This window comes from Eurosta solidaginis, chromosome 1, assembly GCF_040869045.1.
Source record: "Eurosta solidaginis isolate ZX-2024a chromosome 1, ASM4086904v1, whole genome shotgun sequence".
In the NCBI taxonomy this organism is placed as follows: Eukaryota; Metazoa; Arthropoda; class Insecta; order Diptera; family Tephritidae; genus Eurosta; species Eurosta solidaginis.
The window spans coordinates 94,489,467-94,505,599 of NC_090319.1; the positions used below are offsets into that span (position 1 = coordinate 94,489,467).

At 41.3% G+C, this 16,133-nt stretch overlaps 1 protein-coding gene and 1 pseudogene across 3 annotated transcripts in view; both read left to right on the plus strand.

Moving 5' to 3' along the window:
* Positions 1–1,775, plus strand: part of LOC137238597 (tRNA (cytosine(38)-C(5))-methyltransferase-like) — a 16,112-nt pseudogene extending 14,337 nt beyond the window's left edge.
* The window catches only part of LOC137236496 (zinc finger protein rotund-like), a 371,834-nt gene that overhangs the window by 221,417 nt on the left and 134,284 nt on the right, over positions 1–16,133 (plus strand). The window lies entirely within an intron of this gene.

Consider the following 16,133-nt stretch of genomic DNA (forward strand, 5'->3'; position numbering starts at 1 on the left):
TCATTGGTTGGTGGTCGTTTTACATATTCTGTCAGTACGATTTCACACGGCGTGTTAAGCTCGCTTTAGGCATTGCGGACCTTTTAGATCGGAGTGGGGGTACAATTGTATTTCGTATCGGTTCAATTGAACGCCAACAGGTCGCACTGTATTTGGGTACCAGCGCTGCGGAACGTGCCTTGAGCATGGGAAAGTTAGTCGAGCACGACATTGCATGCCTAGATGTTAGTATGGGTTGCCCAAAGGCCTTCTCGATGAAATTTGGTAGGGGGGTAGCGATTCGTTTAGTGCATGCTTTGCTAGTACTGGCATTGCAGCTGGAGCAGTACACGCACATCCAGATTTCGTACGCGAAATTTCCAAGGCAATTAGTATACTTGTTATTGCGGATGGTGGTTCGAAAGAATTTCAAAAATACTAGGACTTATTAAGGTGTCGCTGTAAGTGTGAGGCCTCTAGTGTTATAGTTGCAAGACCGGCTTGATTACCTGTTTCCATTTTTCGTAAAGATGGTGTACCACCAATGAATGGGATCGTAGGGGAATATGAAAAATAATAAACCCTGAGCGTTGACTATAACGATACGGCGCATGATCTAAATATTGTGTACGACAAATACTCAAAGAGTTGCTGGAGACACAGCGGGGCATAATAAACAATAGTAGTGCGATTATCTCTGGGACTGGGCCCACGCGTGTTGGAACTCTTCAATGGCATCGGTATTTTGCATTAAGTTCATCTGATGTTGAAGGCACAGTAGTCGCTGCCATGGACATCACCGCACATGCCAGTGCCGTATATGAACACAACCTTCCAGCAACTTCAGTATGCAACGACAATGTACAAAGTCTGGCGGCACATAAAAAAGAGAGAACATGAATGTAAATATAATACTGATGTCGCCACCCTGCCAACCGCATACGAGGGTGGGAAGCCGTTTGGGTGTTGCGGATAAGCGTTCCGATGCACTGCATCACATTTGCAACATCTTACCACACTGCACCAGCATTGACTACGTGCTTATGGAAAATGTAAAGGGCTCTGAGACGTCGTTGGCGCATGAATCTTTCATTAAAGTTCTACACTTGGGTGGTCTTTACTGGCGAGAATTCATTCTCAGTCCAACACAATTGTTCATACCCAATGTTAGGCATCGTTATTATTATTTAGCACGTAAATGGGACTTTTGTCTCAGTGTTGCACATATTTTACAAGAAATACCAGAAGAGCGTAAATAAGGGAAGGGGAGGAACTACCTATTAGTGATTTATTAGAACCGGAAATGGTCGTGTCTCAGGATCATTATTTAAATAATGAGCAAGAGTGTGTGGTTGAAGGATATCGTAAATTTGTCATTAAAGACAACACAGGGTTTACTAAAGTCTATACTCACTATAGCGAAGGTACCGGCTCCGTTTATACACATTTACTAAAATCAGAAATTGATAGCATTTGGTAGAGGTGAAAAAATTGCAAGATAGGGAGGAGGAAGGAAATTCCCATGGCAGGATCGATGAAGGGACAGAGATGCAGCAAAAGCATTGGCTACAAGTAAGTTATTGCATATTGCCATATGACGCTAGATTCTCCTTTGAATATTTCGTTTCATTTAGGTTAATGAAGCAGTGCGGCTGGTTTTATTGGTTATTCAATATTTTGATTGTGGAAATATCTATCAGCCACGGTGGCAGCGGCTGCTGCTGCAACGGTTGCAGCATCCTGGTGATGAGAGGAGGTCATACCACTGATATACTGTGGCGAAGATGAGGGTGAGTAAAAAAGACAAAATTCAACTTTGGTTGATATATCTAACGAGAACTCAAGGCAGCGATATTGGCGTTACCCTTTTACCACGATTAGGGTTGTTTTTGTCTTCAAGATTCTCAGTCAACTTCATGCCATATAAGCTACACCTGCGGTGATCATTGTCATTAGGACTGTATTGTTTTGACACGGTGCTTCTTCTAGATGAACGCCGTTGGAGTCATCACTGACTTGTCCCTTGCAATAAAAACTTGCCTTATATCATCAACCTTATACGTAGTGTCATTTCCATTTTTATAAGAGGCCAACCTCGCACTTTTTTAGCGCGTTGGATATTTCGGTTTTGTGTTTGTTGTTTCCTCGTACGAACACTGGGACTTGGGGTCACCAATGGAGTCTTACCTATACTGTTCGCATAAGTATATATGTATAATCATATACGTTTGTATTTAGATACATACAAGATTCGCCTTTTCAACCGTAGTTGCTTGAACTACCTCCACTCAGCATGTAGGTGCTTAAATTTTGAATTTCCCCATATATCAATACAATGTGATTACTCCTTCTGCCCAAATAATGAGTTATCATAAAATAGAACCAAAGAGATAATCAAATATGAATCCTTTTTAGGATCAAAAGCTGAAAACCACAAAGTGGCATCACTTTTGAAGTTCTCGGATGATAAAGATTATTTATTATGTATCTAGTATCTTATTTGTAAACCAATGCATGGTAGTCATATTTAAAAATGACTCAAATATATCACCCTAAGCGATTGAAATATGTTCGCAATATGATGACGGTGGACGCAGTCAAATATTACGCTACAACAATTAGATCTTAATTGTACAATGGTTCAGACATAGTCACATTTTGACGACGATACCTGAATTTTCAAACAGAAACTGCTTTTAACTGTGAACGGGTTTTAATCATGTTGGGGTTTGATATTTAAATATTTTTTGAGCAAACTTTTCCAAAAGGAAAAAGGTTGACTGGAAACTTTAACGAATTAAAATTTATTGGTATGAGTATTACAACCTGGGCAACGGAATGCCCCCCAGCTTCAGGAATCCACGACTTTGGATGCTGTTGATTCAGCATCGGTGGTGGGATCGCTGGTGTTGCTGTTGTAGTTGCCAATAGAGGCAGAATTCCTTAAATTTCCAACAGGCCTGTCTGTAAGCTGGGTTTGGAAATAACGTTCCGCTTTGCTGGTTGGGTTGTGAATTTTTGGTTCACGATTGTAGGTGTTGGGATGAATTTTGCTAAATTATGTTGGCCTCGCGCCGGTGGCCGAGTGCGTAGGTATTCGGTGGCAGATAGAGGATCTGCGTTAGGGTTCTGGTATCCTCGCTCGGGGGAGCGAGTGAATTTGGGGATTTTCTGGTGTTCCCGCTCTGGGCGAGCGAGAGAATTGGGGTTGTTTCTTGAACATTGGAAATAAAATAGGCCGAGGGCCTCTATGTTCTTTGGCAGATATCGGATCTGCGTTAGCTTATTGGTTGGCCTCGTTTCGGGTGAACGAGAGCTGGGTTTTGAAATTTTGAAAATTTTAAATTCGAATGACCCGACCGCCTTTGTTTTCTGTGGCAGATAACCGATCTGCCTTACGGTTGTTGGCCTCGTTCCGGGTGAACGAGAGCTGGGGTTCATTTTTCTTTTTTTTTGAAAGTAGGGATATGGAGGAGCGGAGGGATTGTTAGGAGGAGCTCTTAGCCTTCTAGCAATCCATCTCTTCGGTTGGAAGAAGGATCAGTTTGACTAAAGGTCGTCTGACTTGACCCTTCTCGGTTTTGAGGTCGACTACGCGTACTCGGCCATCTTCGCCGGGGTGTACGTTGACAACTCGACCTAACCTCCATTCGTTGGGAGATAAGTTGTCCTCTTTGAGGACAGCGAGATCTCCCACTTTTATATTCTGTTTGGGATGCTTCCACTTCACTCTTTTTTGAAGTTCGGATAGATATTCGGTTTTCCATCGCTTGCAGAAAGTGTGATGGAGGGCTTTGAGTTTCTGCCACCGATTGATCATCGAGGCAGGGCTCTCACTAGCATCCGGCTCCGGCGGAGCCAGTAGATGGCTGCCAGTGAGGAAATGGCCTGGGGTAAGTGGCTCTAGGTCCGTTGGGTCATTCGACCCTGGGGTGAGTGGGCGCGAGTTGAGGCACGCCTCAATCCTGCACAAAAGGGTTTGGAACTCCTCCATGGTGTACTTATGGGGAGACGCGATCTTTTTGAAGTGGCTTTTGAAGCTCTTCACTCCCGCCTCCCACAAGCCGCCCATATGTGGAGCAGCGGCGGGAATAAAATGCCAGCTTAATGCTTGATGATTGTACTTTGAGACTGTTTTGTCTCGGCTTTCTGCCAGGAAGGCTTTAAACTCGAATCGTAAAGATCTTGACGCTCCGACAAAGTTTGTACCATTGTCGGAGTAGATGTTTTTCGGACATCCTCTTCTCGCGATAAAACGCGCAAAGGCTGCGAGAAAGCATGGAGTACTAAGGTCACTAGTGGCCTCTAAGTGGATGGCCTTAGTGGAGAAACAGACAAAAAGGCATACGTAGCCTTTTGACAGTCGACATCCCCTACCGCGGTAGCTTTTGATGTCGAAAGGCCCCGCAAAGTCTACCCCGGTATTGGTGAACGCGCGGGTAAAAGTAGTCCGTTCGCAGGGAAGGGTGCCCATGAGTTGGGACTGCGCCTGTTTTCGGTGAATAGTGCAGGTTTTGCAATTATGAATGGTTGCCCTAATCATGGTTTTGATGTTAGGTATCCAGTATTGGGTGCGTATCAGACGCAACATGAGTTGATTTTCCCCATGCAGACTTTGTTGATGAAACATTAGGACTGTAAGACGGGATAACCTGCAGTTGTATGGGAGGAGGATTGGGTGGCGTTCATTAAAGGCTAAGTCCTTTGACGCCCCGAGTCGCCCTCCTACCCGAATGATGCCATCTGGGTCTAAGTAGGGATTAAGTGAAAGTATTGCACTTTTCTCTGCAATTGGTTTTCCGGCCTTTAGATAATTATATTCGGAACTATAATGTTGTTTCTGATAGATTTTAATTAAAAGTCGTGTAGTGGCCTTAATTTCATCAGGGGAGATTAGGTGCGACATGACCTGGAATGAATTTTTTGTTTCGGGGTGGGTTCTTCGGTAGAACCTCATAACGTATGATAAGACCCGTAGAGCCCTAGGTAGGTCGGAAAAGCGTTGAAGAATATCAGTAGGATTGACGGTTGTTGTTGCGCAGGTCTTTGCCCTCTTTTCCTCTGCGGAGGTGATGTAGTCACTTTCTTGTGCTGGCCATTGGGAAGTGTCTTCTTGCAGCCAAGAAGGTCCCTGCCACCACAACGAATTGTTGACCAATTCAGACGCAGGTAATCCTCTGCTACCTAAATCTGCTGGGTTGGACTCTGAGTTCACGTGCAGCCAGTCCCTATGTCCGACCATGTCGATGATCTTGGTGATCCGATGTGCGACGAAGGTTGACCAGGAGCAGGGCGGTTTCCTTATCCATGCGAGGACGATCGTTGAATCCGTCCACAGGTGCACTTTCACTGGTCCCAACTTGAGATTCCTGAGAATTGATTCGGTGATTTCCGCTAACAGCACGGCTCCGCAAAGCTCCAATCGTGGAAGAGAAAGAGTTTTCACTGGGGCTACTCGGGTTTTGGCTAGAAGTAGGTTTGTGCAGACATTATCATCCGTTTTGACGCGCATGTAAATGACTGCTGCATAAGCCTTCTCGGATGCGTCACAAAATCCATGGATCTCGATGTCGGTTCCTGGTGAAAGGTTGACCCATCTAGGTATCCGGATTTTATCGATTTCATGGTATTGGTCAGTGAAGGTTTTCCATCGTTCCAGCGTACTGGTAGATACTGGTTCGTCCCAAGCGGTGCCTTCCAACCAAATACTTTGCATGAGTATCTTTGCCACAATGACCATTGGTGCCAGCCATCCCAAGGGATCGAAAAGTTTGGCGATTGCTGATAGTATCGCTCTCTTCGTAATATTTTCCGGGTTGTCCAGCGTCCCTGCTTGAAAATAAAATAAGTCGGAGAGGGCATTCCATCGAATACCTAATGCTTTCACTGAACTGGTATCTTCGAATGCCAGGAAGTTTTCATTGAGCAGGTCTGCTTTGGGGATGTCCCTTAGAATGTCCTCTGAGTTGGAGGTCCATTTGCGAAGTGGAAAGCCCGCTGATTGTAGGACTTGACGAATTTCATCTCTGGCTTTAATAGTCGATGTGATCGTATGTCCACCCGCTAACACATCATCTACATACATGTATTCTCGCAGTATGCTAGCCGCTGTAGGGTGCGAGTTTGAGACGTCGTCTGCTAGTTGTCGGAGCGTTCTGATCGCGAGATATGGAGCGCAGTTCACTCCGAAGGTAACCGTCTTTAATTCGTAAAGACTAATAGGGTCATTCGGGGAAGTGCGATGCACAATACGTTGAAATTTGGTGTGATTTTCGTTCACCCAAATTTGTCGATACATCTTTTCGATGTCGCTATTGAATACGAAGCGGTATAGTCTCCATCGTAAGATAAGTATGGGTAGATCGGCTTGTAGAACTGGGCCTGGGAGGAGAATATCGTTTAAGCTATTGCCGTTGGCCGTAGGGCTCGAGGCGTTAAATACTACGCGTACCTTGGTGGTTGTACTTTCTGCTTTTACAACGGCGTGGTGGGGCAGGAAATAATTATCCGAATCGTCGGATGGAATATTCTTTTCAATTTTTCTCATATGTCCGAGCGTTTCATATTCTGACAACACTCGAACATATTCTTTTCCTAAATCTGGGTTTTTTATTAGCCGCCCCTCATTCCGGAAGAATTGAGAGCATGCACGCTTCAGGGATGGTCCTAAGTTAATATTGTTAGGGTAATCCTGCCGGAATGGTAGTGACACAGTGTACCTTCCATTCTCACTTCGCTGCGTTGTTTCTTTAAATAGTTGTTCACAATACCTTTCATCCTCATTCAATATTTTATTTTTGGGTACATTTTCTACCTCCCAGAAAGCTTTGAGTTGATTGTCTAACGCAACCTCGTTGTAAAAAGACATAATGCTCTTCGTTGGATTCGGTGATTCGATACGACCGGTTAGTATCCAACCGAACACTGTCTCTTGGGCTAAGAGTGTGTTTAGTACATTCTTCTTTATACCGCTCATTATAATGTGGGGATATATGTCTCCGCCCAGTATGAGGTCTACGTCTTCGTTGACGTAGAACCTCTTGTCTGCCAAAATCAAGTCTGGGAATGCCTGCATAGTCATTGCGTTGATATGGCAGGATGGAAGATTCCCAGTGAGTTTCGTTAGAACTAGTACGGGTGTAGTCAGGCTGAAGCAGGGATCCACTGGTGAACGTAGTTCGATGTTGGATGCTTCTTTCACCTGAGCTGACACCGCATTTGTGATGCCTGAAACATGGGCATGCATTTTCCTCGCTGGCAAATTGATTCTGCGTTTCAGTCTTTCAGTTATAAAGGAACATTCAGACCCAGAATCAATTAATGCCCGCGCGGAGAAGTCGGTACCATTATGGTGAATGTGTACGCGAGCAGTTCCTAATAGCACGCCTGTGCTGGAATTGGCATGGCAGGATTTGACATTCTGATTTGCAGAGGAAGGTGGTTGTCCCGATTCCTGTCTTTTCCTTGCCTGTGCCGAAGTTGATGGGGCATTATCCGCATCTTTGAAGGGATTTCGTCCCGCCGGTTGCTGAAGTGTGTCCGCATGCAGGAGCGTGTGGTGACGAGAGTGGCATTTGGCACAGTTGTATGAACTGGTGCACCTCGTCACTGTGTGTCCTGGGGATAAACAATTCAGGCAGCCATTGGTGGATTTGACGAATTTAATCCTTTCTACAGGGTTTAAATCGCAAAAACGTGAGCAGTTGCGTAATCTGTGCTCCGTAGATTTGCACATTTTACACATTGATTTTGGTGTTTGCTTGGTTACTTTGGTTTGAAAAGCACCAAGTCTTTTTGTAGGGTTTTCCGTCGACTGGCGCGACGTGTTTGATTTTTGCACTTTAGAAGTGGCATTTCCTGTAAAACCAGACACGGTTTCAAGTGTCTGGAAACGATTTGACAAGAATTTGTCCATATCCTCCCACTTGGATATGTCCGTCTTGTGGTCAATGCTCTGCTCCCATAGAGCCAACGTATTTTCAGGTAATTTTGTCGAACATAAATAGGTAATAATCGCATCCCAATTTGAAACGTCAATCTGATGTGTCTTTAAGGATGCTAAACAATTATTTATGTCGCGCTGTAAGGTTTTGATTGAGCTGCCGCACTCACTATCTATCTTTTTTAAATTAAACAAAATTTGTAGTTGTGAGTTCACGAGAATCCGTTTATTCTCGTATCTCTCACATAGGTTTTTCCAGGCTGTTTCGAAGCCTTCATTTGTCAAAGGACATTTCTTGACAAATGTTCGGCCGCTGTGCGTCTAATCCTGGAGAGGTGGGCGCACCGGGGTCGATCTCAAAGAATGGGTGTGTTTGAAAATAAATAGGAGAAGACGAGATTTCTCGTTATAATAAAGCTGTTATATTTATTGGTAGGTATTAAATATACAGGAATTAATATTACCTTTGATAAACGGCAGAGATCGTTGGCGGCAGATGCGTTCTGGTTGGCTGTTGAAATCAAAGAGGCCGGTTGTATAGCAAGCTACAACCGTTGACCCGCAAAATCCTCCGTTTTGGAGGGGAAAGGCACCCACACATCAACCCCGACATGCATATGCATGAGTGCTGACTAAAAGCACACATACACGTGCATGTACATGCATGCACATGCATGAGGGTGATGGTGTGGGTGGTTATAAATTAATTCGAGTATCGAGTATCGATTTGCAGAGTTGCATTGGGGGGGTCGCAATCAGATGCGGAAAAGTTAGGCATCCTGCCTAAACACCATTCACATTAGACCAACAAATGTTAGAAAGAGTGAGAATGAAAGAATCAAAGCAATGACATATCATACATAATAACTAGTGTAAGTGAGAGAAGGACGAGCAAAAAAAGGGTGACGAGAGTGAGAGTGAGATTGTCCACTAAGGGGAATGAGGATGAAAAGTTTGTGCAATTGTGCGTTCCGTTGTGATGTGTAGAAATACATAGATGCATATGAGTGTGTGTGTTTATATGTGAAATTGAAGGTAGGTGCATTGCCAGCTCGGCATGAATTGATGCCTAATAAAAGAAGAGCGGAAGCGAGCGAATGAAATAGCAATAAAAAGACATGTAAGTATGTATGAGTGAGAAAGCTTTAAAAGTGATATGTAAATATGTGGCCTTTTTTAAGCTTTTTAGCCAATTTTTATTATTAATTAAAACAAATGCAGGCTACACAAACTGGGCTATACGCACGCACATATTTGAGTCTACAGTTGAGGGCAAGCAAATGTTCCAAGTACAATTTAAGGGAGAGTATCGTGGATGAGCGTATGCTTAATTAAATGTTTACCTTAATTAGTCATTTTCATAAGGAATACGCTATGTTAGTAGAAAATCTCTTTAAATTTTAATATTTGGGCTACATGACGTATGAGTAATTTTTACATTAATGTGACAAAGTGTGAGGGAAAAGTTTTGATTGGCGCTATTGAAAAAAATTATAATTTGATCAACTTTCAGTGTCTTCCATGATGCTTTGTTTTAACTGAAATATCTGCTTGTATATAATATTAAAAGAGTATTTTTTCGCTCAATTTTAATAATGAGCGAATGCTCCAACTTTACTTTTCTATTTTCCTAGGTCTTTCCACATACATTTCTTGGTAATTTGCTGCGATATCGACTGCACTTTGAAAGTTGAGTAGACTATTCAAGAGCTTTTTAATTTTTTCTACAAATTGGCATGTTTTATACCGACTCCGAACGGCACATGAGTTTTCGCTGAACAACTTTTCATAGCAGAAAAACAATCGGAGTGTTTGCAAAACCTTCATCGAGGCGCGAGAATTGTTTTCCAATTGAAAATTTTTTTTCTAAAACTTAATGTTGGTTTTCTCGCAATAAGCTTATCAGAGAAAATATGGAAAATTTGGTTTTAGTGAAAAAACTCACTTCCGAACCACTGTGCAGTGACCGCAACAATAGTTGTATGCTCTTAAGCATACCTGGCGCTTAATTAGAGGGGTCAGTTTGAGGGACTGGTGTCTTCGTCTTGCATGCTTTTAGGTACCTTTTTAATAGAATTATCGTATATTTTTTCAAAAACTAGGATTTTTTGATGTATACACAACGGATTGTGAAAAAACCCGAACAGAACTACTTGCAGCAAAATATACCAAACAGGTAAGTTTTGTGAGCCCATACTCATAATGAACTACCTAATTTTTCTTGCAATCGGCAAAAACCCTTCGACCAATAGATCAACATGCAGTACCGTGAAGAATATCGATTGAGTTCCACCTCTTTTCCTGATCTTTACCAAAAAATCATGGTCTGATGTAGTTTTTTTTATTATTTATAGATCTTCATAGCACCCTTCACTATGTCGTTCCAATATCCCAATAACAAGAGTTTTGGGGAGGCTTTTAATTCGAGGAGCTCTTAAACCAATTTCGATCTGTTTGTTATCTTGTCGTCTCCCTCAGTTTTTTTTTTTTCAGTAAAAAAAATCAAATTACCTGATAAGCCAATTTTAAAATCAAAGGAGTTATACAAACACTTTAGGAAGGCTTTAGAAAATAACCTAGTAGTCTAAGTTTCCAGGGTATGAAAGCAAATTTGTTCAAGCTTTATTTAGATTGCAGCTTACGAAGTGCTGACAGCGACACTGAAGCCTTTTTCGCTTAGGAGCCTAGTCTGAATTTTATGTACTGTTTTGGCGAAGAAAAATTATTCTAGTTAATTAAAAAATTCTTGTCCTTTTCTATGAAGACTTGTTCCCCTAGAAGACTGAATATATCGCTGTGACATACAACGAGCTTTTGAATGCAGGGAAACGTATACTTTGGTAGCTTATATTCTTTTAAAAGAAGTCAGAACCGCAGTGAGCTTACCAGACACTAGCAATTTTGCAAATATGTATAGTGATGCCAAGCTTTATCCACCAGAAAACTACCCATTATAAGGGTATCGTTCCGCCAACCGTCTTCATCCCTCCAGATGGTTTCGTATCCAGTATAATCTTGAGATACGTAATACTATTAGAAAGTTCTAGCAGTAGTCTGCATTTCCCATTAATATTATTTCCGTATTCTTTTGTAAAAATATCTTTTATAAAAAATAATCACTTTTAGTTATTGTGAGGACCTAACAACTGCGAAGCTCATTTTACATCAATAACACGAGCCGTAAACGGAAGACACGTGCGTCATACAACAGTCGGCTTCAACATGCAACTACCCCAACACAACCGCAATCGTAGCAACACTGTCTTATTATGTGCCAACGCAATTGGAAAGACATTTGCCACGTAGTGACGGCGTTCAGCATAGTCTACCGTAAGTCTGCGCACGACCGTCGCAAGTTTACGCAGTGCAAACGTATTTATTTATTTATTTTATTTATTTAGTTATTATTTAAAGTCGACGACAAACTATGGTCGACTGCATTATATAAAAGATATATAAATATACAACTCAAAAGATAAAATTTAAGATATATCGAGATTTCAACAATGTTATATTATAAAACAAAGAAATATTAATGAACATTACTATTTAATTTCAAAATATAATAATAATAAGAAATATGAGTAGAAATAAGATCTTATGCCGAAATCTTATACTGGCGGAATGCATCAGATTCCGCTCAGCATGATATCGGAATGCAGTGGATTCCAATCTCCCTGTTGGAATGCAACAAGATTCCAATCAGCATGTCACGGGAATCCGGCAGTGCTAAGAGTAGTGTAATGAGGATACGCCATCACAAGGCATAAAAAAGTAACATGACCTGTGTTGTTGGAATGCACCGGATTCCAATCAGCTCGATGCCTGACCCATAAGATTATACTGCCGGAATGCATACGATTCCGGTCAGTGACTCATGAAAAAGCATATTTTTTACGTTGTTGGAATGCACCAGATTCCAATCAACACAGTACTGTCTTGTTCCTTCTTAATGATGTTGATAAATGTTCCTCCATCCTTAAGCGAAATAGTTCCTGTTTTTTATCGAAGGAATAAAATGCCGGCAAATTAAATTAGCTTGTATCTCTTAAATTAGATAGGCAAGTATTGCATTACGTATAGTGGCAAAAGTACATTCAAGACTGATGCAGCTATACAAGTCATTGTAGTGCGCGCACCAGATAAGAAGAGGATTATTTTTAGCAAACTTTCGTCGACAAAGGGGTAAATAGAAAGGAACGTAGTGTCTGGATACTCTAGGGTGAACCGCAAAAAACAAGCGGCTGAGGAGGTCCGCAGAATCAATTTCTCCAATAATGAGCTTATGGATGAACAATACCCCCAGTAATATTCTCCGATTTTCCAGAGTGGGTAAGTTAATAAGAAGAAGTCTACTTCTGTATGGAGGAAGGTGGAGACTTGAGTCCCAATTAAGGCCGCGCAATGCAAATATCAAAAATTGCTTTTGAACTGACTCAAGACGCTTTATATGCTTTTGAGAAACAGGGGACCAAACGCATGAGCAATACTCGAGTATTGGACGAACCAGCGATGTGTAAAGAACCTTAGTGAGGTACGGATCATCGAACTCTTTAGCCCATCTTTTAACAAATCCAAGTAAACCCAACGCTTTGTTGGCTATAGATGAAATATGCATGTTAAAATTCAATTTCGGATCAAAAAGGACACCTAGATCATTTGCAATAGATATACGCTCCAAAGGCGTACCATCTATTACATAAGATTTCAATGCTGGCTTCACTCGGTGAAATGTCATATGCTTGCATTTAGAGCAATTTAAAGCTAATAAATTTGTTGTGCACCAACATTGGAACGAGTCCAAGTCGGCCTGAAGAAGATCCAAGGAACTCAAATCGGTAGGACAGTAAGTGTAGCAAAGTTTTACATCATCCGCATACATTATAGTATGGGAATATAATATTGTCTGTGGCAAGTCATTAATGAAAAGGGCAAAGAGCAAAGGGCCTAGATGACTTCCGTGGGGTACGCCGGAGGAAACTCCGAACGATTCCGACAGATTGCACTTGAACAGGACTTTTTGGGTCCGGTTAGAAAGATAGCTTTTCAGCCACATTAATAGGTGAAACGGAAAGCCCAGTAAATCAAGCTTATGAATAAGCAACTCATGGTTGACGGTATCAAATGCTTTGCTGAAGTCCGTGTAGATGACATCCGTTTGCTTGTTCGCTAAAAATCCTTCCATAACTATATAGGTGAATACAAGCAAATTTGTAGTGGTTGACCTTTGACGAATAAAACTGTGTTGGCATGCAGATAAAAGACTAGAACACTGATATTGCAGTTGACTGGTGACAATCTGTTCAAAGACTTTAGGAATGACTGAAAGTTTAGCAATACCCCTGTAGTTTTCAACTTTTGACCTACTACCTTTTTTATGCAGGGGTATAATAAAAGACTGTTTCCAAAGTGCCGGGCATGAGGCAGATCCCAGAGATAGCTCAAATAATTTTAAAATAGGCTCATACATGTTTTCGGCGCAGTACCTAAGGACGCAACTAGGAACACCGTCCGGTCCCGGAGAAAAGGTGGGATTCAAAGATTGAAGACTCTGAAGAACAATATTACCATCAATAGCAGGATTCCTAATGTAATTTGAGCTATCTAAGTGATAGGGATATTGACGGGAATGAAAACCACTGGATGAATACGTGGACTTAAAGAACTCAGAAAATAGTTCAGCAACGTCGTCATCAGTGCAAGCTTTTTTACCTCCAAAGGTTAATGAGGAAGGATACCCAGAAGTTTTCCGCTTTAAATTTACGAAACTGTAAAACTTTTTGGGATTTCTAAAAAATTGGGCTTTACAACAACTCAAGTAATTTTTATAACAAAGCTGATTAAGACGGTGAAATTTAGAACGAGCTATTAGATATTTAGAGAGGTCTGCAGATGCTCCAGATTTCTTGAACCTCTTATAAAGCCTAGATTTAATGTTATTAAGTCTGATAAGTTGCCTTGAAAACCAAGGGGGCTTATTCGAACATAGGGTATAGCGAGTAGGAATGCAGGTATCAAAGAAGCCATCAAGCGTACTGTAAAAAAATAGAGATAGCCGAATCGACATCAGTGCAAGCATAGAGATCCGACCAATCATGGGAAGCCAACAGATCATTGAACATAATGAAATTCGCTTTGTAGAAGCATCTAGATCGGGGACGAGACTGTACTTGAATCCTACGGGGTAGGCTGATATCAAGTGATATATCTAGCGTAGGGTGAAGAGGGTCTTCTGGAAGGGATAATGGTGGTATTCGCGTAAGGGCAGTACCCACCGAGCCATCCACGAATACTAAATCCAGCATTTTATTTCCACTATTTGGAACATTGTTAATCTATAAAAGAGATGAGTCTAACATGCAATTGAGAAACTCATGTTGAGCAGTGGGAGTTAAAAAGTTTGAATCACTTATATTAACCCAACTAACTGTTGGCAAGTTAAAATCACCAACAACAACAAGTCGATCGTTGTCTCCCAACTGCGAATGCAAATCACAGATGGCCGAGCTATGACTAGCATAAACATTCATATCCGAACGAGGTGGTGTATACGAACAGCAAACAATTACGCTATAGCTACCGAATGAAAGCCTAACTGCTATGAATTCGATATGAGAGATATTGTCCTGCGAAATCAACTCAGACGATAGGTTAGATTCAACAGCAATAAGGACACCTCCCGCTCTAGAGATGCGATCACGCCGATAAACAGCATATTTATTTGAAAAAACCTCAGAATTGTAATTATCAGGCTTTAGCCAGGTTTCCGTAAAAGCTACAACTTGTGCAGAAAAGTTGAAAGAATTAAGGAAGAATGGAAGAAGTTTTGATCGTAAACCACGAACATTTTGGTAATTAATGAGAAGACGGGACAGATCAGCAATTACCTTTGTGTTGTTATTACTGTGTTCGTCATACCGTTTTTTGGCTGTAATAAAACAGGTTCGGCCCTCGCCTTTCTCGTGAACAAGTGAACCACAGTATGCTTGGGCCATGCATATACACATGCAAATGAGCGTTAACTGAGGTAGGCAGGGCAGTTACTGACGCCAGTAAGTAAGCACGATAGGGCACTAACTGAAGTAACAACAACTACAGACTTTGACGTCTACTGAAGAGCGTAGATGAAATAAGTGGCGGTAAACGTCAACATAAGTAGAAGGAACACAAGATTAATGACCGCCGCCCAAGCAAAAATGGGGTACGGACGAACCTTTACCGATGCACAGATCCAAGGTCACATTTTTTCCTAAAATATAAATGTGATATAATGAAGTAAGTAATTACAGTAGAACTGAAGAACATAATACATTAATTTGATTTATCACAAGCAATGGGACCTAAGGTCTATACAAATTGTAAACAGACTCTGAACACGCTGATAACACCCCTATCACAGAACAGAAAACTAGGAAAATTTTGGACAATGGGCGTGGCACCGCCCACTTTTAAAAGAAGGTAATTTAGAAGTTTTGCAAGCTGTAATTTGGCATTTGTTGAAGATGTCATGATGAAATTTGGCAGGAACGTTACTTTTATTACTATATGTCTGCTTAATAAAAATTAGCAAAATCGGAGAACAAACACGCCCACTTTTTAAAAGAAAATTTTTTTAAATTCAAATTTTAAAAGAAAAGTTAATATCTTTACAGTATATAAGTAAATTAAGTCAACATTCAACTCCAGTAATGATATGGTGCAACAAAATACAAAAATGAAAGAAAATTTCAAAATGGGCGTGGCTCCGCCCTTTTTGCATTTCGTTTGTCTAGGACACTTTTAATGCCATAAGTCGAACAAAAATTTACCAATCCTTGTGAAATTTGGTAGAGGCTTAGACTCTAGGACTGTAACCGTTTTCTGTGAAAAAGGGCGAAATCGGTTGAAGCCACGCCCAGTTTTTATACACAGTCGACCGTCTGTCCTTCCGCTCGGCCGTTAACACGATAACTTGAGCAAAAATCGATATATCTTTACTAAACTCACTTCACGTACTTATCTGAACTCACTTTGTATTGGTGTAAAAAATGGCCGAAATCCGACTATGACCACGCCCACTTTTTCGATATCGAAAATTACGAAAAATGAAAAAAATGCCATAATTGTATACCAAATACGAAAAAAGGGATGAAACATGGTAATTGTATTGGTCTATTGACGCAAAAATAACTTTAGAAAAAAACTTGGTAAAATGGGTGTGACACCTACCATA